This window comes from Rhinoderma darwinii, chromosome 2, assembly GCF_050947455.1.
Source record: "Rhinoderma darwinii isolate aRhiDar2 chromosome 2, aRhiDar2.hap1, whole genome shotgun sequence".
Taxonomy (NCBI): domain Eukaryota; kingdom Metazoa; phylum Chordata; class Amphibia; order Anura; family Rhinodermatidae; genus Rhinoderma; species Rhinoderma darwinii.
Window position 1 is genome coordinate 400,368,093 of NC_134688.1, and position 25,477 is coordinate 400,393,569.

At 45.9% G+C, this 25,477-nt stretch overlaps 1 protein-coding gene across 3 annotated transcripts in view; it reads left to right on the forward strand.

Moving 5' to 3' along the window:
• CNKSR2 (connector enhancer of kinase suppressor of Ras 2) overlaps positions 1-25,477 on the forward strand; it is a 371,721-nt gene that overhangs the window by 295,084 nt on the left and 51,160 nt on the right. The gene's annotated exons all lie outside the window — the stretch shown is intronic.

Here is a 25,477-nt window from a genome sequence, read left to right on the forward strand (position 1 = left end):
ATTACACAATTATAGCTGCCTCAAAGAGGTAATCGCAACCCTTCTCCACAGCATTTACGGTCTCCTTTACGCCAGGTAATGGATTCGCTTTGTAAGAAACCTAATTGATCCTTTTATAGCGAAGAATTGAAATACAGTTGGAACGATCCCACACCAAACGGTTTATTGGTGACATTTCGTGTGTCCGTACATACGAGAGGCTTTCCCCTTACACGGTTCTATACTTACCACACACACCCAGAATATATCTTCCTACATCTGTAGATATGTGATTGTATTATGTCTTCACAAAACACTCAGCAGTCTGTACAAGCCAATGTCTCTCATTTGATGTTTTTATGTGCTATATACTGTATGTTTATGCTTCAAGCAAACTGCCTGTGATGTTTTTTGTGGATCGCTGTGTTCATACTGTAAAGATATTTTTTTATAAGTAGATAGTGGTTTGAGATCTGGTAAGCTTCTTTTGTATATTCTGTGTATATTATAAGAATTATTGTTAGAGATTGGTTCTCAAGTACAACGTGCATAAAACTGAACCAGCAGAGCACTGGAAAATACAGTCTGGCCCTCCTGCGCAGATCCCAAATAGCATCAAATAAATATTGCTGTAGAATGCCCCAATGATTCACCATACAGTGGTAGATACACATCACCACATAGTGTACAGGTAAATAAATGTATACAATATCTAGATCAATAGTTTTATTACTGAGTCTCTGTCCGCGTCCCTGGTGGTTTAGGGTAGTTAAGGTGTTTATGGTAAGATTCCTGGTGGTCTAGGGCAGCAAAGTGTAGAATGTCTGTATCCCTGATCATCTAGGGCAGTGAATGGCTTAATATCAGCATTTATGGTGGTTAAGGGCAGGGAAGGTCTTAATGTATTTATCCCTGATGGTCTAGGGCATAGAATTAATCATTATTTCACACCCAGTGGTCCATTGGTTTACCCTCCCCCTCCAGTCTCCAATCATAAAGAGGACATTGTGGCTGTGGTCGAGCAGTAGCACAGTTCTCATCGCTTATTGGGTGCTCTTCTCAATCACTAAGAGAAATGCGCAAGAAGTCTGTACAGAGGCAGACAGTCCCTGAGCTGGGGAGCTGCATAAGTAAAGGGAACCGTAGAGTGAACTATTAGGACCATGGCGGCTGTGGGGAGAATGGACTTTAGTTGTTGATGTACTTACAATAGTGTCTAGTCCATGTAGAAGTAATTCACACGTACGGATCTATGCCCACATCCCTCTTCCATGGATGGGTCATAAGTAATCTAACACACTCTCTGTTTCCTCCCCCCTCAACAGTCCCTTAGAACAGTGCTCAGGGACCTATTTGGGACAGACAGTATGTTAGGAAGTTGGAACACAACTACTCCACTGTCGGTTCGGCTTTATATATGTTGTCTCCGAGAACACCTTGTAGGATAGATTTAGTTTGTCTAGTCTAGTGATTATATTGGTTTTACCTACCTGACCGTTTACTTGTTGTTTTCAAAGCAGTTTATAGTTGCGCAGTTTCCCATTGAAGTGCAGTCTATAGCAACAAAGATGACTGTGTGAAGTTATATTTAAGCAGGGTGCTGTTTAATTTTATTTTTTTTCAAATTTTGTGTTCTCTAAAAGGGCTGTCAAATGAAATTTGAAATACGTTTATTAATTGGCTGCTCTATGTCCAGTTATCATTGCTTGCAGTTTCAGTCCTGGAGCCTACTGATTAGTGCCCCTGTGATAACACTTCCTGTGCTACTGGTGGGTCAGCCAGGTCATAAAAACATTTGAGCACAAACCATCTAGACCGAAAGGACGGCACAATTACATCAGAAAATATTTTTTAATGCCGGTGCATCATTTTTCTATCAAATACCAGAGTCACAAGTTATACTTACTTATTTTTTACAAATCTTAGATGCCTTTATCTTCAACACTGTTACAGAAACAAAATGTGTTGCACAAGCCACAGCTGTAAATATGTTTTACCAATGATGTGGAGGGTCATTTCCATCCACACAATATCCCTGTGACCGCAATAAATGCCTAGGCAGGAAATGTCTTCTTGGTGTCATTGGTATAAAGGAGATACGGGCATCTCAAGCACTGAAAACTAATAAGTGACCTATTAGGAACCTGTTTCCCAATGTTTATGTTCGCTAAAAGGCTTTTAACCTATTATTTATTGAAGTTTTCCCTGCTTAGTGCAGCTAAGAGCTGATTATTTTTTTAATCGTGAAACCTGTTCTTTTATATTTTCTTTGATTTCATGACTTTCTAGCTCTGAAAGTGTAATTTATTACATGATGGCATATAGGGATCAGTATCCGAAATCGAAATTATTTGGTTCACAGACATATTATTATGTTTAACAAAAGAAGCCACTAAACCTATTTACATTCATATGAAGAAATAATCTTTAACTACTTGATTATGATACAAGATCACAAGTCTTTTATAAAGCTGATTATGCGAAAGTGTTTTCTTTATAGCGTTGCAATGAGTCTGTGATAATGGGGTTCCATTAAACACTATAGTAGGTTAAAGAGGCTCTGTCACCAGATTTTGCAACCCCTATCTGCTATTGCAGCAGATCGGCGCTGCAATGTAGATTACAGTAAAGTTTTTATTTTTAAAAAACGAGCATTTTTGGCCAAGTTATGACTATTTTCGTATTTATGCAAATGAGGCTTGCAAAAGTACAACTGGGCGTGTTGAAAAGTAAAAGTACAAGTGGGTGTGTATTATGTGCGTACATCGGGGCGTGTTTACTACTTTTACTAGCTGGGCGTTCTGATGAGAAGTATCATCCACTTCTCTTCAGAACGCCCAGCTTCTGGCAGTGCAGATCTGTGACGTCACTCACAGGTCCTGCATCGTGTCGGCACCAGAGGCTACAGTTGATTCTGCAGCAGCATCAGCATTTGCAGGTAAGTAGCTACATCGACTTACCTGCAAACGCCGATGCTGCTGCAGAATCATCTGTAGCCTCTGGTGCCGATGTGTCCTCGCTCGTCTGACACGATGCAGGACCTGTGAGTGACGACACAGATCTGCACTGCCAGAAGCTGGGCGTTCTGAAGAGAAGTGGATGATACTTCTATACACAACGCCCAGCTAGTAAAAGTAGTAAACACGCCCCGATGTACGCACATAATACACGCCCAGTTGTACTTTTACTTTAAACACGCCCAGTTGTACTTTCGCAAGCCTCATTTGCATAAATACGAAAATGGTCATAACTTGGCCAAAAATGCTCGTTTTTAAAAAATAAAAACGTTACTGTAATCTACATTGCAGCGCCTATCTGCTGCAATAGCAGATAGGGGTTGCAAAATCTGGTGACAGAGCCTCTTTTAGTGGCGAGTCATAACAGCAGGGATCTTATAACATTTGCAGGGTTGGGGTCTACTTTTAAAACATTGGGAATGGCAGAACATTGTAGAATTGAAACAATGTTTAATCTGGAGATGGGACGTTGATCCAGGTATTTATTCTGACATATTTGGAGTCAGGGAGGAATTTCCGCCTAATGAGGAAATTGGCATCAACCTCATGGGGGCTTTGCCTTCCTCTGGATCAACAAGGTAGGATTATAGGTTTGACTTGATGGACCCGTGTTTTTTCAGCTATGTAACTATCAACTATGTAACTCTGAATTATTCAAAAGACAATTGTAGTTGAAAGAGTATTATGGGTTTCACAAATCTTATTCCTTGTATAATATAAAGTTATAAAATTAGAGATCTACTTACTTTATCAATTCATCACGACTTTCAAGATCTCTGCTTGATTCCTTTTTTCCATAGAAATCTTAATTGCTTATTTCCAGAATAGAGAAATCTGTCCTGGTCATGTGATGGACACACTGCTCATTAGAAGACACAGCTCTGATACACCTACTGTAACTGTAACGTGTCGTGCACCTGTGTGTTAATGACATGACCAGGACCAATGTATATTCTCTGGAGGTAAACAATGAAGGCTGCCATTGAATGACTTCAAACTGAGATCTTAAAAACCATGAGGAATTCATATACAAAAGTTACATAGTACGTTTGAAAAAAGACACCTGTCCGTCAAGTTCAACCAAGGGATGGAAAAAGGGAAGGGAAAAATGTCTACACACTGGCATAAGAGCTGATGTATTTTTTGGTTCTAGGAAATGATCTAAGCCTTTTTTAAAGCCATCTACTGTCCCTGCTGTGACCAGCTCCTGCGGTGACTATTCCATAAATTCACAATTCTCACAGTAAAGAAGGCTTGTCGCATCTGCAGATTGAACCTTTTTTTTCTCCCGACGTTCGGAGTGCCCCTTGTTTTTTGAGGGGGTTTTACAAGGAACAGGATTTCACCATATTTCTTGTATGTGCCATTAATATATTTATATAAGTTAATCATGTCCCCCCTTAGTCGTCTTTTTTCAAGGCTAAATAGGTTTAATTCTTTCAATCTTTCCTCATAACTTAAATTCTCCATGCCCCTTATTAGCTTCGTTGCTCTTCTTTGTATTTTTTCCAACTCCAGGGCATCCTTTCTATGAACTGGAGCCCAGAACTGAACTGCATATTCTAGATGAGGCCGCACTAATGCTTTGTAAAGTTGTAATATTATATTCCTGTTCCGCGAGTCCATACCTCTTTTAATACACGACAATATCCTGCTGGCCTTTGAAGTAGCTGATTGACATTGCATGCTGTTATTTAGTCTATGATCAATAAAAACACCCAGATCCTTCTCAACAAGTGACTCCCCCAGTGTAGCTCCTTCTAGGACATATAATGCATGCTGATTGTTGGTACCCAGATGCATAACTTTTTACATTTAACCTCATTTGCCAAGTGGATGCCAAAACACTTAGGGCTTATTCAGACGAACGGGATATACGTCCGTGCAACACGCCTTATTCACGCGCGTCGCACGGACCTATATTAGTCTATGGGGCCGTGCAGACAGTTGCGTGATTTTTTACGCACCGTGAGTCCGCTGCGAAAAACAAGACATGTCCGTTCTTTGTGCGTATTTTGCGCATCACGCACCCATTGAAGTCAATGGGTGCGTGAAAATCACGCATGCCTCACGGAAGCACTTCCGTGGGACGAGCGTGTTTCGCGCAACAGCTGTCAAACTATGAATGTAAACAGAAAAGCACCACGTGCTTTTCTGTTTACAAACATCCAAACGGAGTGTCATAAGGATGGCGGCTGCGCGAAAATCAAGCAGCCGCGCATCATACGGGGCTGACACACGGAGCTGTTAAGTGCCATTTGCGAACGCAAAATGCAGCGTTTTTTGCGTGCGCAAAACGCACACGCTAGTGTGAATCCGGCCTTGGTGTGTCCAAATCAGCTTGCAATTTACGAACATCTTCCATAGACTGAACTATATTACCTAGCTTGGTGTCATCTGCAAAAATAGAAACAGTGCTATTAATCCCATCCTCAATATAAATAAGTTGAAAAATAGTGAAATAATTGAAAAATCTTCTCATACAAGTGACAACTTTTATTTGGGGAAACTGTAATACTCCTTTAAACTCCGAACTGAAGACTTAGAATTTTAGTAGAATTTGTATGGATGTCTCACTCACAGAAACGTATATATTAAAAATGTTATAAGATGGGGAAGGGCAATATATTTTTTTCTTACTGTTACTATGAAATCACCCTCTCCGAACATCATTACAAATTGTAAATATTACAGATAAGGGATCATAAACATTCCTTCCAAATTTTAAATATGTAAATTCATGGTTCAAATTCATTCTTCAAAAATTTCAAATATGGAAATTCAAAACATAAATATTTTAATTATTAATAATCTATGGATAACATTTTAGCATTATCAATAAGCACACCATGCAATATATAATTGCTTATTTTTATTATACAAATTCTTTTTTGGAAGCCTTTCCGGCCCCAGTGAGCTGAAGATTAGTTTTAGCTTAGCATGCTTTCCTGTGTGGAGCTATTGATGCTCATTGATGTATGTTTGTCTTGCTGTGCACCAGCAGTCTGAGGTAATAAGACATGACAGGTCAGCTGTCAAATTAAGGAAAGAATACTTCTCTGATTGTTATATTGTTGGACACCTATTGGGATTTAGGAAGTTGTTCCGCACTCTCAAGATGTGTTTGTATTATTGTTCCGGCATTACCTCATTTATCTTCTCCGTCTTTTTTTTTCCTTCCAATTTATATCTCTTGCTCTTTTTGTGTTTGGTAGATTATCATATCTCTGATGACTCAGTTTGTCCTTTTGATCTTAATAGGTAGTTATATATGCACAGAGGGCAGCATTGCTGGCTGTGAGCTAAAACATGGCATGGCAACATCAGGATATGTTACTAGTAGTTTACTTGTCTGGACGAACTGCAAAAAGAACTAAAAACTTTGAGATCTTCAAAAGTATGTGCATTTTGGTTTATATACCTTCTCTAGTTCTGACTACTAGACCATGACCTGCCTAAGTAGAGTCGTGTGTTAACCTTATACCATACTATCCCACCACCCCCACTTTAGTAAAGACACATGACACCGAGGTTGGATGTGAAATGGCCACAGCAGCCGTTTATTTATTTCACAGTTTTATAAAAACAATTTAAATCCGAAACATTCGGATAACTAGTTAGGAATCCACCAGAGAATTCCTCCTAATAATTCACATGACCCAACATGGGTCAGAATCGTAAATAACAATTTAACGTTAACATTAACCCGAGCAGAGGAAGTCCTTGAAGCCCCTTCAGATATTCCTTTTTAAAGAACACACCGAATTAGCCATCTGCAAACCACCAATTACCTCCAGCCGTAAACCAGCTCGGAAGCACCGTTCACCTCTGCAGATGGCTCCAACCACTAGAAGTCCACTTCAAGGGGATAACACCCGATGAAGCCTTCAAGTGATATACCCTCTACCAGAAGACCACTTCAAAGGGATAACACCCGATGAAGTCTTCAACCATGTACCTTTTTGGGGGGACGCATACCCCCGATGCGACCCCCCCACCATTTTGTACTAACTGGCCTCAAGGACTCCCCCCGCCAGCTGCCATGACAACAGAACCTACTCCGGAAAAAAGAAAAACATGTTAAATAAGCACACAAATAAAAACGCAACGCTCATAGACGGACGTACATAAGACCTAAGGAGTAACAAACCAAGGGCGGGAGGGTGGGAGCTTACTGTTTCCGTGTTACTCCTCCCGCTGCTTCCGGCTCAATGCCGAGAAACAGCGGGAAGCTCAGTAACGGCCCCCCGTCCCCCTTAACTCCTCCCCGTCCCCCCTCCAACTCCCTCCAACTCTCCCTCACCTAATTAACCCTTTCCCTACCAGGACAGTCATGTCGGCTTCCCTTAATCCCTGCAGGCTGCGTCCAGCCTCTTCTTGACCTGCCTAAGTAGAGTCGTGTGTTAACCTTATACCATACTATCCCACCACCCCCACTTTAGTAAAGACACATGACACCGAGGTTGGATGTGAAATGGCCACAGCAGCCGTTTATTAATTTCACAGTTTTATAAAAACAATTTAAATCCGAAACATTCGGATAACTAGTTAGGAATCCACCAGAGAATTCCTCCTAATAATTCACATGACCCAACATGGGTCAGAATCGTAAATAACAATTTAACGTTAACATTAACCCGAGCAGAGGAAGTCCTTGAAGCCCCTTCAGATATTCCTTTTTAAAGAACACACCGAATTAGCCATCTGCAAACCACCAATTACTTCCAGCCGTAAACCAGCTCGGAAGCACCGTTCACCTCTGCAGATGGCTCCAACCACTAGAAGTCCACTTCAAGGGGATAACACCCGATGAAGCCCTCAAGTGATATACCGACCACTAGAAGTCCACTTCAAAGGGATAACACCCGATGAAGCCTTCAAGTGATATACCTTCTACCAGAAGACCACTTCAAAGGGATAACACCCGATGAAGTCTTCAACCATGTACCTTTTTTGGGGGACGCATACCCCCGATGCGACCCCCCCCACCATTTTGTACTGACTGGCCTCAAGGACTCCCCCCGCACAGCGAAACAGGCCTTGACCACCTTAAGCCTGTGAGTTCCTCCACATTGACTCTCTCCACAGATCTAGCTAACCGCCAATGCTTTCTTGGGACTATGTCCGACCACACTATCACCAACTTGGGATAAGATACCCACAAACACAACATATCATGTTCGATATCCCGCACCAACTCACGAAAGGGGCGGACTCCTAAGTCATTCCCACCCACGTGCAACACTAAGACCTCCGGAACCCTATCAAGCCGCGCATATGTCTGGAATTCCGCCAACACCCTGCTCCATGACATACCTCTAAAACCCAGCCAATGCACAACCGCGTCCTGTCGCGGAATGCGCAACTGGCGACCATCCGGGCGGACGTCCGCCCTCAAAGCCCCCCAGTGCACGTACGAATGACCCATCAACAACACCAAACACGGAGGCGAATCTGAAACGGAAAACACAGTTAGGCACCACCATATAACATTTGTAAAGCGTAAACAACAAAATTATAACATATGGGGGCGGACATAGGACTTAAACCTTTTAGACTCCCAACGACCAATACGCCTCACCCCCTCATCATCCAACCCCCAGCGCCCCGCTTCCGTTGCTGCGCCAATCCTGAAGGAATGAGATGAATATGAGCCTGCCGCAACACCAACCGCCGTCAAACATTTTTTAAATACAGCTCCAAACTGAAACCTGGACAAAAACGACCCGTCCACATGACGTAACAAAGGCAAATCTGGAGACCCCCTGTTTTTCGTAAAACCCCGCATGCACTCTACTGGGCACATGACCGACCCCGGGAGAGCGAACAAAACTATCAGTTTACCCTTCCCTACTTGGTCAGTTTTAGATCGACGCAACCATACCTCCAGCCGATCTGCAAAAAGGCTCACCTCCCCAGATCTCAGCCCCCCTGCCTGTTTAGTACTTGGCGACACCAACTCACCTATTCTAAATGCTCCAAAGAACGCTAACGAAAAAGCCAACCGAAACAAATCCATTTCATCTGAAGAACGACATACCGATGCTAATGAACCGCCCAACGAGCTAAGCAAAGCAAACGACACCGGCCTTCTACTATCCGCCTCCACCCTACCTCGGCGCAACCCCTTCAAAGCCTGCGAAACCAGAAATTCCTTCGATACATCCCGAAAGCCCCGCAACTTAAACCCAAACGCCACCGCAGATATGAACCGGTTCACCTTCGCTACTGAAAACCCCGCCTCCCAGGCGTCCCCTAACATACAAAAGTGCCACCAACCTGTCTCTATCCGTATTGAAGTCACCCAACTCTCTTACCCACTCCTCCCACTGCCTCCAACAAGCAGCATAAGCACTCCACGTCGTGCGCGCCAAAGACCTTTGTAACAGCTGCTCTACGGGACCGATACCAGATCCCAAAGATGCTCCGGACAAGCCAAACCGAGACGTTCCGCTCCCGGTGCCAATTGCCGAAACCGGTCCCACTGCGAGCGAGAAAGAGCATCAGCGATACAATTCCGTACACCCGGGACATGCACCGCCACCGCGTTCAACGACAAACACAACAACACTAAATGTCGCAACAATTGAACTACCGGAGGAGAGGACGCCGTGATGTTATTAATGGCAAGCACCACCCCCATGTTGTCGCAGTAAAAACGGACCTTCTTATCCCTGAGCCTGTCCCCCCAAATGGTAGCCGCCACCACGATGGGAAACAGCTCGAGCAGGGCCAGATTCCGCGTGAGTCCACTGGACACCCAGCTAGCCGGCCATTGACCCGCGCACCACGGACCTCCCCCGTAAGCTCCAAAACCACCCGCCCCAGCCGCATCCGTAAAAATATTCAAATCACTCGTATCCTGCGCTGGGGCCATCTATAGCGAGCGACCATTGTACTGGCCCAAGAAGTCATCCCAAACCTGAAGATCAGCTCGGTGCTCCTCCTTGAGCCGCACAAAATGATGCGGCGCACGCACTCCCGCCGTTGCCGCCGCCAACCTCCTACCGAACACCCTCCCCATCGGCATAATCCGGCAGGCGAAATTCAACTTCCCCAGCAGCGACTGAAGCTCCCTCAGCGTCATTTTCTTCATTCTACAAGCCCGTCGAACCTCCAGCCTCAAAGCACCCAACTTATCCGACGGGAGACGACACTCCATTGCCACCGAGTCTATTTCGATTCCCAAGAAACAAATCGTCGCAACCGGGCCCTCCGTTTTTTCCGGCGCCAAAGGAATCCCAAAATCCCTCGCCACCTTCTGTAGTGCATGAAGCAAATTACCGCAAACCGGCGAACCCCCCGGGCCAACGCACAAAAAATCATCTAAGTAATGGATCAACGAGTCGACCCCGGATACTCCCCTCGTTACCCACTCCACGAAGCTACTAAACGCCTCGAAGTATGCACAAGAAAGGGAACACCCCATCGGAAGGCACCGATCCACGTAAAAAGCCCCATCCCAAAAACAACCCAACAGCCGTTGGCTTTCTGGATGGACCGGCAACAACCTGAACGCAGCCTCGATGTCGGTTTTTGCTAGCAGCGCCCCCGGACCCGCAGCCCGCACTAACCCCACCGCCTTATCGAATGAGGTATAAACTACGGAGCACAACTCGTGATCAATCCTGTCATTTACCGACGAACCCTTGGGATACGATAAATGTTGAATCAAACGAAATTTTCCGGGCTCGCGTTTAGGGACAATACCCAACGGGGACACAACTAAATCTTCTACCGGCGACTCAACAAACGGCCCCGACATGCGGCCCAACGAAACTTCTTTTAACAACTTTTCCGACGCGACTTTCGCATGCAAGTAAGCCGATTTTAAATTCCTCCGCGTAACCGGAACCTCATAAGGAGGCGGAGGAATAACAAAACCAACACGAAACCCTTCATAAAGCAACTTAGCCGCCGCCCTATCCGGATACTCATTTAGATAAGGGGCCATCCTTTCCACCCTCACCGGCGACACCCCCTTGACCAGCCGCGTGCTGGTTCCCTGACCTCTTTTTTCGCAGACATTTTGCCGCCCCGTGTGATGCACCATTACACTCGGAACGCACATGCTTGAACTTGCACGTGGCCCCGAACTTGCACTGACCTTCATTAAATTGCCAGCAAAACCCCGCCTTTCCCCCGCCGCTTTGTCCAACCTGACTAGACTGGCCTCCCTGGCCGGCGCTCCCGGGAAAGGACTGCCTAACCGGAGCCGTAACCCGTAACCAGAGAGCAATATCCTTCTGGTCCCACCGAATCGCCGGCCGAACCGCCTTCCGCTGACGGAATTGCTCATCGTATCGCAGCCACGCCTGACCCCCATACGCCCTATGAGCCTCCCCAATGGCATCGAAATAACAAAACAACGCCGAACAATTTTCCGGCGCCTTTTCCCCTATCACACTGGCCAATATGGCGAACGCCTGCGACCAATTAACGAACGTCTGCGGGATAAGCCTATACCGCCGCCGTTCCTCCTCGTCCTTTTTACTCTCATCCCGCTTGCTCTTATCCAAATTAAATTTAGCCAGCGGCAAGAGAGAAAAAATTTCAACATATTCGTCCTTCCAGATCCGATCACGCACCTCCTGCTTTAAATGCGCCCCCAACGGACCCTCAAAACAAACGTACACCTCCCCCCGAGCACGATCATCCATACGCACTCGATCGCCATCCTTTTGTGCCTCGGTCTGTACCGACACCGCGACCGCCTCTCTAACCGCCATCATGGGACGCGCCTGTAACGATCCCACGTCCCTGGGGCCTTCCCAAACTACCGCAGGGGACACTTCCGTTACTACCGGCGCCGCGGCCCTGTCTAGGCGCCCCACCAGCTCCCGTAAGCAACCCACTAAGTCTGCCAAACCCGCTCCGTCGCGTCCGCCCGCGCCACTACCGGCCCCCGATGCAATGCTAGCAGCCCCCCCGCCGACACCCGACATAAAAATCGCTGGATAAGACAATGATGGAGTTATACACTCACCGGGCTGCACAGGCGCTGTGTTCCCGTCAGCCGGACCATCCTGACCTCGACGATACACGTCCAGTTCACCTTCCTCCAGCTCTTCTCTCGCCGACGACTGTCCATCCCAACGACATCTGTGGAACGGGGATGAGGACGCGCTGACCGATGGGCCGGCAACCTGCCGCCCGACCGCCGGGACCCAGACTTCCGACCGGACCTGTTGCCTCGACGTCGCTGCAGATCTAGGCGTCCGTCTAGACGATCCTGACGAAGCCTGCCCCCTGGCCGGAACATCACCAGGCGGGGCAGCCGTACCTTGTCCTCCAAATCTTCCATCTGATGGGGGAGGGGTGACAGGGAGCCCAGCCTGCGACTCCCTGCTTACCGCCGGACCCCGTCGCGGCCTGGGATTCCTGCCAGGACGCAGGGCCTGAGAAGGGGCGGTCCTCCCAGCTGCCTGGCCTGCAGCGTCCGGGATCGGGCTCCCTCTGCGACGCCGTGTCCGCGGGACTGCCTCCGGACTGAGGCGCTCTGGAGGTCGGGACCGCCGAGAGGGACGGGTCGACCCGGCCTGCGTCGCCGTCACCCCCGGCAACGCGCTCTGCCTGCTCTGCGCAGGAGCGGTTGTTGCCGACTCCCCCCCCCCCCCCCCCCCGCCGCCATAGCCATGCTTGTAAGGGGGCCGGGGGAGGGGGGCCTGTCCTGTGCAACAGACCCCGAACGCCGGGCCCGACGTGGCGAAACGGCGTCCGGGATCTTAGTTATTCCAGCCACGGTCTCCTCTAGCCATCCGGGACCGTGGTGCACAGCAGCGGTACGCAGCCGCTCTAACATTAAAGACTCTGCCATCCTGAGAAGCACGGGCAACGGGGAGCTTACTGTTTCCGTGTTACTCCTCCCGCTGCTTCCGGCTCAATGCCGAGAAACAGCGGGAAGCTCAGTAACGGCCCCCCGTCCCCCTTAACTCCTCCCCGTCCCCCCTCCAACTCCCTCCAACTCTCCCTCACCTAATTAACCCTTTCCCTACCAGGACGGTCATGTCGGCTTCCCTTAATCCCTGCAGGCTGCGTCCAGCCTCTTCTTTACAAGTACTTAGGTGTCCAATTGACCGGAAGATTGATTGGGGTACAAATGTAAAAAAGATCTACAAAAAGACTATACAGTCACGGTATGCTTTATACAGAAGTTGCGCTCGTTTCAGGTGTTTAACAAGATGCTGGCAATGTTTTAGGAGTCGGTTGTTGCGAGTACGTAATGTTGTGACAATAATTTCCATGTTGAGGATGAAGAAAGTTTTCTATCTGTCTACATTACAATGTAAGAAAACCCTTATGAAATGCTAAAAAGTTTAGTTGCATTTTTATCTCATGCCTCCGCAATAATGAAGAATCCAGTACAGTATATTAAAGTGTTTGAACATATATTCTACATGGTGATAAAACATACCTAAAAGTGAAGTAATTTAATAATTTCATTGTGTTACTTAACTTGTATTGAATCATAGCCAAAAGCAATATTCACAAATCTGCTGGTTGCTATTAGAAACCGTTGACAGCTTATCGACAGACGCATCCGGAACAGTTTAGCTGAACAATAATTATGCTGCATTCGGGGAGATTATTTATTTTCTACCTCTGATTACAGTACAATACCTAGTAGAAAGGCTACACTTCCCGGAACACAAATGATCAGAGCAGACATTGATCCAGTAGGGAATGCTGGTCAATTTTAGATCAGAAACTTGCAGAAAACGGAATGGTGCTCTGCATAAGAATGGGCTATATGCCATGCTGTAACTCCGGATCAGTACAATTTAAGTAAAGCAACGTATATGTAAATGTACTAGAAGTCCCATATAGATTATGTTCTAAGGCGACTTGGGAACCTGTCATGCACATTATGCTGCCATCACTGAGTGCAGCATAATGTAGTGACAGACACACTGATTCCAGCACTGGGTCGCTTATCTGCTAATGTGAAGCAGTTTTTAAGGAACTTGCATGAAGGGCCTGGGCAGCATCGGCAAAGACGAGTCCCGAGTATTCATGATCTGCCGCTAGCTCCGCCCACTCTCCACTGATTCACAGATGCCCTGTGCACAGTTATAAGGAGACATCTGTCAATCAGTGGGTAGAGCCAGCAGAAGGTGGGTGGAGCTAGATGCAGCTCATGAATACTCCGGACACACTTCCGCTGATGCTGCCCGGGCTCTTCATTTAAGTTCCTCAGAAACTGCTTCACATTAGCAGATGAGTGACAGACCGTGGAAATCAGCGTGTCTGTCACTACAATATGCTGCCCTCAGCTTAATGTGCATCACAGGTTCCCACTAAGGGAGCCTTTTTGATGTAAATAGGTTGTCCACTTTGGACCATCCCTTTTTCTTAGAAAGGTGCCCCATACATAACCTGATCACAGAGATCCCCCTGCAGTCAGTTGCAATCTGTGGGGAATACGGCACAAATTGATCAATTTCCCTGTAGCACCACCACAGGAGAAATAAAGTATTGCATAGACTGAATAGTTCTATCTGTGTAAGACATGGATGTGCCGAGTACTTTAAACCAAGAGACGCTCTTTTATAGCCCAATAGCTAGAAGTACAGCGAGTACATTTAAAAAAAGTCTCAAGTACAATGTATACTGGTCCGTTTTGGCAGTGGGTTATCCAATTACATTGTCAAATTTATGTTTTTCAGTTTTCTTACAAATTTGATCCTATTACCCATCTTATGATACAGCAGTAGCTTAAACTAAATCTATCATGAACGCAACCTAAATATCAAAATAAATCAGTCCATCCAGTCATAGTTAGGTTTTTTTGTCATGTGTATAATCCGTTTCATGGAAGATATATATTATACAATGTAATAACTTGTTGCTTATGTTCGCTATAAACTCCTACGTGTGTTTATATTGATGTGTAAAGATGTCTTCATACCTATTCAGTGGGTAGTGATGCATACTGAGTCTTGAGTCGTGGGGTAACTGCTCTGATGGAAAGTTCTTCAGTGGGAGTACAAAACAACAGCTTGCTAAAGATACTTTACAGTCTAAAATATCTTTAGCTACCTGTTGTTTTATACTCTCACAAAGTAGGACTTAACCAGTAGAATTTTTTGAGTCTGGATGTACTCGGTATCCATTTAAATTTTAATGTAATTTTTAAGGAAAAAAAATCGGTACATGAAAACTATCAACAAGCAGGCTAGCTTCTGCTAATGGATCTTATTATACCTTTATTTTTATTATAATTAGTGAGTGTATGACACACAACACTTAAACAGTGTGATTAGTGTATGAATACCTTGGGCTGATTCCACACATGCAATTTTGTATACAATTTTTTTTAAATTATATTCAAATCTTTTTCTGAAATGTTTAATTTTTTATTTATTTTTTTAACTCAAAAATCGTGGCAAAAACAGCATGTGGAAACCAAACCTAATGCCTATATCTGCTCTTGATTTGCAAGATTGCACTAAGTATTATAATATTAATGAGTAGGGCTTCGTTAGGTACAACAGTGTTAGTGAGCCAATTGGAACTAAAACCCATACTTAACATTACGTTATTATGTACTAGATGTTCTCAATGGTAGCATATAATAAAATTGCAGCTCAGTCACCAACAGCTTTTTAACAGTTTCCAGGTAGAAGTAGATCTAAACAGCACAGAGTAAAAATAAGTTGACAGCTGACAATAAAGGGGCATACAACTTTTATTTTTTTAAGTATTTGTAGAATAGGAAATGTATTCTAAGAAAGGTATCTGAACAGAATTTCTAACAGTGATAACCTCTGTCTAAAAAAAAAAAAAAGTCCCTCATTATTCGCTCATAGTAATACATTCATAGAACAATTGAATGGACAAAACCTGGAGTGAGTCGACTATCCGATCATCATGTGATCCCTGGCATTCAGGTAACACTGTCCAGATATTTAACAGGTTAAGGGCAGATTCACACGAACGTTGCGTTTTTGCGCGCGCAAACAACGCAGCGTTTTGCGAGCGCAAAAACCATTTGACAGCTGCGTGTGTCATGCGTGTCTGATGCGCGGCTGCGTGATTTTCGCGCAGCCGGCATCATAGAGCTCATGCTTGTCAACGCCCGTCACTGTCCAAGGTGCTGAAAGAGCTAAATCTTTCAGCACCCTCGACAGTGAATGCCGAACACAACAGCGAAAAACCTGTAAAAAAAAAAGATAAAGTTCCTACTTACCGAGAACTTCCCGGCCGTTGCCTTGGTGACGCGTCCTTGGTGACGCGTCCTTGGTGACGCGTCCTTGGTGACGCGCCTCTCTTGACATCGGGCCCCACCTCCCTGGATGACGCAGCAGTCCAAGTGACCGCTGCAGCCTGTGATTGGCTGCAGCCTGTGCTTGGCCTGTGATTGGCTGGAGCTGTCACTTGAACTGAAGTGTCATCCCGGGAGGTCGGACTGCAGGAAGGAGACATGAGTAATCGGTAAGTTAGAACTTCGGTTTTTTTTACAGGTTTATGTATTTTGGGATCGCAAGTCACTGTCCATGGTGCTGAAACAGTTTAACTCTTTCAGCACAATGGACAGTGACTATCTCCTGACGTCGCGTACCGATAATTTTTTTGCCGGGATCGGCCAAAACGAGTTTGGCCGAACCCGGTGAAGTTCGGTACGCTTGTCCGGCTTCGCTCATCGCAAAGACACTCCGTTTGGATGTTCGTAAACAGAAAAGCACGTGGTGCTTTTCAGTTTTCATTCATCCTTTTCACTGCTGTTGCGCGAATCACGCTCGTCCCACGGAAGTGCTTCCGTGTGGTGCGCGTGATTTTCACGCACCCATTGACTTCAATGGGTGCGTGATGCGCGAAATACGCAGAGTTATTGAACCTGTCGCGCTTTTTGCGCAGCAGACAAACGCTGCGCAAAAAGCACGGACTGTCTGTACTGCCCCATAGACTTGTATTGGTCCATGCGTGCCGCGTGAAAACCACGCGGCCCGCACGGACCGAATACACGCTCGTGTGAATCCCCCCTAATAGTATTTTATTGAGAAGTATAAGGCTAGGGCTACATGACGACTTAGCCGCAAGATCTCTGTGGCAAAAATTGCTGTGTCGTTCTGCCTGCACCGTAGGTAATAAAAGCCAATGTGGCTGCATGGCGCCCTGCAGGTTGCCTTTAGCGCAACTAGACAGTGGCACGAAATCAACCTGCTGGATTTTTTGCCACTGTTGTGTCACGGGTCACAATGCAGCTACAGTGACTTTCATTAACCCAGACTCAAGCAGGGCGACACAGCAATCCTTGGCCATGTGACCTGTGTCACGGCAGAGGCGTAGCTAGGTTCTCCAGCACCCGGGGCAAAGATTCAGTTTGGCGCCCCCCACCCAACCTCTTTCCCGACATCTCCTTCCCCCTCGCCGTGTTTGTTTTCTCTACCAATCGACGTGTCATTTCTTTTTATGTAACGCGAGCATAAAATTATTTGTACATTTCACAAGCAATATGGTTCTATACACAACACCAGAACCAAGCTCACTACATATATACAGCCCCAGAACAAATACAGCTCAATTTAGTGCAACCCCTGCCGTATAGGTATGTACGGTGTAAAACTACAGCTCCCAGCATGGCCCGAACAATGATAAGGATATGCTGGGAGATTCCGTTTCACAAAAAATAAATCCTATCATAATCACAACACCCATCATCTCGATGCAGATCATACAGTGACTACAGTGCTGATTAGAGGCAGAATAAACATTTAGATTAAGTGACTCACCGGTGACGTCTCAGATTCTAGTTCTTTTTCTCCATTTGGTCCAGACCTCTATGATGACTTCTCCCGGTCACAGTCCATTTCTGCAGTTTGCCGCTCACATGTCTTCAGCTTCTCACTTTTCCAACATTTCTGCACCTATAAATAAAGATAAAGTTATCATTATACCACACACTACGCCCCTAAATATAATAGCGCCATACACTGCACCTCTAATTATAATAGCACCATACACCATGTACCATACACACACACACACACACACACACACACACACACACACACACACACACACACTGTGCCCCCTGTAGATAGTGCCTGCCATAGAGCCCCCTGTAGATAGTGCCTGCCATAGAGCCCCTGTAGATAGTGCCCCCATATAGACCACCCCTGTATATAGTGTCCCACAAATAACTCCCCCTATAGTGCTCTACAGATAGCCCACCCCTGTATATAGCCCCCTGTAGATATAGCCCACCCCTGTATATAGAGCTCTACAGATAGCCCAACCATGTATGTAGCCCCCCTGTAGATATAGCCCACCCCTGTATATAGTGCTCCACATATAGTGTTTAACAGATAGCCCCCCCTTGTACATATAGTCCACCCCTGTATATAGTGCTCCACAGATAGCCCACCCCTGTATATACTATATACAAGGGTGGGCTATCTGTGGAGCACTATATACAGGGGTGGACTATATGTACAAGGGGGCTATATACAGTGGTGGGCTTTCTGTGGAGCACTATAGGGGGAGCTATTTGTGGGATACTATATACAGGGGTGGGCTATATCTACAGGGGGACCATATCTACAGGGGGACCATATCTAAAGGGGGACCATATCTACAGGGGGACCATATCTACAGGTCTGGGCTATACACAGGGGGCTATATCTACAGGGGTGGGCTATACACAGGGGGGCTATATCTACAGGGGTGGGCTATATACAGGGGGAATATATCTACAGGGCGACTATATACTGGGGTGGGCTATCTATGGAGCACCATATACAGGGGTGGGCTATATCTACAGGGGGGCTATATACTATATAGCCCACCCCTGTATATGGTGCTCTATAGACAGCCCACTCCAGTATATAGTCCCCCTGTAGATATAGTCCCCCTGTATATAGCCCCCCTGTAGATGTAGATATAGTCCCCCTGTATATAGCCCAGCAGATATAGTCCCCCTGTATATAGCCCAGCCCTGTAGATATAGTCCCCCTGTATATAGCCCAGCCCTGTAGATATAGTCCCCCTGTATATAGCCCAGCAGATATAGTCCCCCTGTATATAGCCCCCCTGTAGATATAGTCCCCCTGTATATAGCCCAGCAGATATAGTCCCCCTGTATATAGCCCAGCCCTGTAGATATAGTCCCACTGTATATAGCCCAGCAGATATAGTCCCCCTGTATATAGCCCACCTGTAGATATAGTCCCCCTGTATATAGCCCAGCAGATATAGTCCCGCTGTATATATAGCCCCCCTGTACATATAGTCCCACTGTATATAGCCCAGCAGATATAGTCCCCCTGTATATAGCCTCCCTGTAGATATAGTCCCCCTGTATATAGCCCAGCAGATATAGTCCCACTGTATATAGCCTCCCTGTAGATATAGTCCCCCTGTATATAGCCCCCCTGTATATAGCCTCCCTGTAGATATAGTCCCACTGTATATAGCCCAGCAGATATAGTCACCCTGTATATAGCCTCCCTGTAGATATAGTCCCCCTGTATATAGCCCAGCAGATATAGTCCCCCTGTATATAGCCTCCCTGTAGATATAGTCCCCCTGTATATAGCCCAGCAGATATAGGCCCGCTGTATATATAGTCCCTGTAGATATAGTCCCCCTGTATATAGCCCAGCAGATATAGTCCCGCTGTATATATAGTCCCCCTGTATATAGCCCCCCTGTAGATATAGTCCCACTGTATATAGCCCAGCAGATATAGTCCCCCTGTATATAGCCCAGCCCTGTAGATATAGTCCCCCTGTAGATAGACACCCCCCGTAGATAAAGTCCCCCGTGTCGACAAAGTCCCCCCCCCGCAGATACAGCCACACGTCTATTACAATTTTAAAAAAAATTCAAACTCACCTTATTCCCGCTCCCACGCCGTCCGGCAGCCATGGAGACCTGCTCTCTTCTGCGCAGGTCTCCAGGGGGTTGAACGCGGCGTCTATGAAAGGCGCTGATTGGCTGGGCAGGATGTCTTTCCCTGCCAGTCAGTCAGCGCCTTTCATCGACGAAAGCGTCACTGGTACAAAAGGTACCAGTCGCTTCATTCGTGGAGAGGCACTGAATGGCCGGGCACGGAACGTGCCCGGTCATTCATTGCTTCATTGTACCTGTGTCCTTGCGACACAGGTACAATTATAGTGCAGGAGGAGGTGGCGCTGGCGCCCACCTCTGAACTGCGCCCGGGGCACATGCCCCGCTTGCCCCCCCCCTAGCTACGCCCCTGTGTCATGCCCAAAGTCTCTGTGTAGACCTAGTCTTTAATATTTCTAATTAAGCAATCGTTGGCACGCTGGTATAATACACTGCAATACCTGTGTATTGTAATTTTTACCAGCTACTATGAAGTCCTGCCCCTTGCAGGGCTTAATAGGAGCAGAGATATCGCAGACCTGGGGGCCATCATTATGCTTCCAAGCTGCAATGACAACCATTGGCACTCCACAATCACATTGCAGGGGGTCCAGTGGGGTGGCAGATGCCACGGTCGCTATTAACCGTGGCATCTAAATGGTTAAACGGCTGAGATCGGAGTTCTCGAATCCCAACTGTTGCAGTTAAGTTTCGGCTGTAATATACAGCCGACTCCCGCTGAGTAATGAACGGGCTCAGCCCGAGATTTTATAACTTAACTTTACATAATTCATTATTTTTTTTGTCCCACTAGTGTACATCACTATGTCATCCATTTATCGCTTCTATAATACCAAAGCATTACTGCTTGTCAGTGTACAACTGACAGGCAGTCTATTAGGCTGAGCCTTTAACGTGGCCTACTAGGCATAAAGTCATGGCAGGCCTGGGGCTCTTGTAAGGCCCCTGGCTGCCATGGCAACCCATGGGTGAGTGAGCAAGCCCGCGTTCACTTTTGACCGTGGCTTCCTTGGGGTTAAACAGCTGAGATTGCAGGTATTTAGCAGCCAAACTCCCACTCTTTCCTGCATGACAGACATAAAAAGGCATATTGGCGGTCACTAGGGGGTTAAATGGTACAATAAGATTTAATACGTTAAAGGAAACCTCATGAAGTAAAAGGAGACAAAAATATCAAAGTTTTCTCAAATATTCTAGTTTTTCATATTATATATATATTTCCTCTCTAAGTTAGTGATAAAAGTTCTGGCCCTTTACCTCAGCTGAAGTAAGCAGGAGTGATCATTTAAAGTGGTTTTCCAATACTTTTTTTTTTTTTTTTAAATCAATGCAACGCTTCTCAATTTATCTATTAATGCCCCCTGAATATCGTTATCCACATTTTTATTTTTTAATTTACCATTCTGTTTTGTTTACAATAGAGGTTTGTTTACTTAAGTGTGTCCATTGTCTTGCTCTTCCGGTCATACAGTTCCTGGCATGCACCGCTTGTGCCCCAGAATGCAATGCGCCAGCAGCAGGGACTCATCACGCCTACTACACCAGCTATAAACAATCTCCGTTGACATTTTACTGCTCTCATTAGATCAGTGAGAGCTAACGATAAAAATGCAACACATCCGTGCTGTACCAAACAACACTCTCTTACATAAAGGTAAAAAAAAACTTCATTTGACCCCAGAGCCAGAGTCCCAGAGCAGAGTGCTAGTATAGGCTCTGCTCTGGGACTCTGGGGAATCCCCGGACATCACTATGCATATATGGGCAGTGTTGTTAGGGGCCTCCCCCAAGCCGGGGTCCAGGGCAGAGCGCTTGTATAGGCTGTGTTCCCACGGGACTCTAGGGAAACCCTAACCATAGCGCTGGAGTCCTTGTCAGAGTGCTACTAGCAACTGGCTCCTGACATCTCATCTTTCTTCTGATAGTTTCCGGTCTGCTGCTAGGGGGGAGAAAATTATGTGCAGGCGCTGTGATAGCGCAGGAGTGGGCAATATGTGGTAAACACTGCTAGTGTAGAAACCACAACTGAATATATGTGGTGAATTTGGAAACCTTCCACCAAAAGTAAATTGCAGTTTTATATACTCTACTTCAATTAGTAAATTAATCACTGGGGTAGGACTAGAGTTTGATTAAAATATAACGTTTACTAATATCTTATAAAAGAGTATGCAGACATAAGCACACTAGAAAAGTAGTTTCACAACAAATATATTGCTTCCTATTGCCGGAACAATCAATACAATTATTCAGTATTTCTGTATTGATAAACTGTGCAATCAGTGGATACAGTTGTGCAGATAGTGATAGTGTAGAAACCACGCAAGCTCAAGAGACTCGCAGTGTTTACCACGCATGCTCAGAGACTCGCAGTGTTTACCACGCAAGCTCAAGAGACTCGCAGTGTTTACCACGCGTGCTCAGAGATTCGCAGTGTTTGCCACGCGTGCGCAGAGACTCGCAGTGTTTGCCACGCGTGCGCAGAGACTCGCAGTGTTTGCCACGCGTGCGCAGAGACTCGCAGTGTTTGCCACGCGTGCGCAGAGACTCGCAGTGTTTGCCACGCGTGCGCAGAGACTCGCAGTGTTTGCCACGCGTGCGCAGAGACTCGCAGTGTTTGCCACGCGTGCGCAGAGACTCGCAGTGTTTGCCACGCGTGCGCAGAGACTCGCAGTGTTTGCCACGCGTGCGCAGAGACTCGCAGTGTTTGCCACGCGTGCGCAGAGACTCGCAGTGTTTGCCACGCGTGCGCAGAGACTCGCAGTGTTTGCCACGCGTGCGCAGACACTCGCAGTGTTTGCCACGCGTGCGCAGAGACTCGCAGTGTTTGCCACGCGTGCGCAGAGACTAGCAGTGGTTCTCTCCCCTAGCAGCAAACCGGAAACTATCAGAAGGGAGTATCCGGTCCACCACTTCCCTCAGTGTACAGTGACGTAAGGAATGACGTACCCATACATTGAGCCAGCAGGAAAACGGAACTCAGATCATGGAAGGGCTAGCGCCAGAAGTAAGGATTTTGCTACTGGAGACGCATCACGTGACCAGCGCTGGAATTGGGTGTTAGAAGATTAAATCAAAACGTAAGTATATTAAAAATGACATTATTTTTATATGTGCAGTGAAATAGAAATTAGTTAATTGGTTCCGGAAAACCCCTTTAAAGTCTCACTAGATTTTGTGTGCTCTGAGACGACCTGCTTCTGAGCTTGGAGAGTATACTGTGATGGGGGATACTGTGAATGTGCAGCTGGATACTGTGAATGTGCAGCTGTGTACACAGTGAAGATCTCTGCTGCTATCTTACTTCTTGCTGGTTATATTAGCAGCAATGCAAGATGGATTACGGTGTATTATGGATCAGCAGCAGGGGGATGAGACTAAGGGTATGTGCACACACACTATTTACGTCCGTAATTGACGGACGTATTTCGGCTGCAAGTCCCGGACCGAACACAGTGCAGGGAGCCGGGCTCCTAGCATCATACTTCTGTACGACGCTAGAAGTCCCTGCCTTGCTGCAGGACAACTGTCCCGTAGTATAATCATGTTTACAGTACGGGACGGTTGTCCTGCAGCGAGGCAGGGACTTCTAGCGTCGTACATAAGTATGTTGCTAGGAGCCCGGCTCCCTGCACTGTGTTCGGTCCGGGACTTGCGGCCGAAATACGTCCGTCAATTACGGACGTAATTAGTGTGTGTGCACATACCCTAAGAGAAGCAGCAGAGGTAATTCCTGTCACAGCTTTCTCCGCAATGACTACTGCTAGCACTGTGTGTATGTAGTGAGAGACGCAGATTAACCCTTTACAAGCATCTGTCGATTCCTCTAGCAGATTATCCCTATATAAGCAGCTGTATCCTCTAGCAGATAAATCCTTTACAAACCGCTGTATCCACTTGCCGACTAACTTTTTAAGGTGGTTTTACACAGACCGACATGCGCCATGTAAACGAGCGCCAATCAACGAGACAGCTCTGTATGGGGCTCGTTACTCCGATTGCTCGGCCCCATACATTTCTATCATGTCTGCAGCACATCTCCCTGTTTACACATAGAGATGTGCTGCCGACGACGATAACATTTTGGGCATTTAAAACTATACAATCAGCCAATGAACGAGCGTTTGCTCATTCATCAGCTGATCGTTGCCGTGTTTACACAGGGCAATGATCGGGAACGAGCGTTCTGTGAATGCTCGTTTGCACGATAATTGGCTGATGTAAAAGGGCCCTTACGGGCAGCTGTCTTCTCTAGCCGATTAAACCCTTTATTTTTCTCAGAACCGATACAGTAGGTCCTTTTTCAATTCTATTTCCCTGAAATTCACATACATGCTACCAGAACGCAACTAACTTAAATGTAATCTGCTGAAAGCCTAATAGTACCTGCCCATTAATGTGCGGCAGTTAATAAATAATTATAATCTATAAAAATAGAGCATTTTCCTTCTTTCAATAGTTTTTTGTTCTTAAATAATATAGATCTGGCCACCTCCAAAAATAAAACAAATCTATTTATCTCTGCCATTGCTCCTGACATGTTCATCTTTCTTAGAATCTGCTATTTTCTCCAGGGAAATAAAAATACAATATTGTAGTAGATAATGATATTTCTCATGCCAATGAGATGCATCATGGTTGTTATACTTTTTCAGAGTACGCATATAATATGTAATTGCTAGAGTCTTGCTGCATGGTTAGTACATCTATGTATGATGAGCGTGGTACGGAATTTCTAGTTTAGGCAAGTCACGCTCATTGGCAATTTTAAAGAGACACTTCTACAATATACAAAAAATTAACTCGACTGTAATGGCTGCTATACAGCAGCTGTATGTTTTCTAGAATGCACAAGCAACTAGCACAACAAAAGTTAGGTTTCTACAAGTTTTTTCACAAAGCTCGAAATATTAAAATAATGAAATTGCCAATATATTTACCTAACCGTTCTCACCATTTTTTATCTACTACTGTATGTGTCCCCCGCCACACTTCTGTGTACACTCTTGTGTGATGACAGGGATAACATGTCCCATTACTTTCCAGTCAATCACAACCGACTGTGGTGATGTCACTTTGGATGACACGTCACTGTAGTTGGCAGTGTTTATTCACTTTAGCAGTATGGCTCAGTAGGCCCCATGCACACGACCGAAGAATTCGTCCGTAATTACGGACCCATTTATTTCTATTGACCACGGACACCTTCCCGTATACTGACTGGCAAGCTGTCCTGCAGGCGGTCCTGCAGAGGTGACAAGCTGATTGCAGAAGAAGGAGATTCATGCTCTTGGAAGTCCCTACAAATAGCTTTTCTTGCAGTGGAATCTGTAGTTTCTGTGGATACCCGCGGAAATCATAAGACACCCAGCATTTTTAATGGATATCTGAAATCCTGCACAGCAGGACTGTTTTGGATGCGGCTCTCTGCTTTCCTTAGAAGCAGGTCCCTACCCATGACCTTGTCTATATCTTAACATACCCTAATTGGAAATAACCAGAAAATCTCTTCAACTGACTAAGATGGATCTTTCATCAGACTATGATGCACTATGTAAGAGTATCATGGTGTGGGGACAGGTCTGATTTCCTATACGCCAAGAAGGCACAAAAATATATTGTGCTGTTTG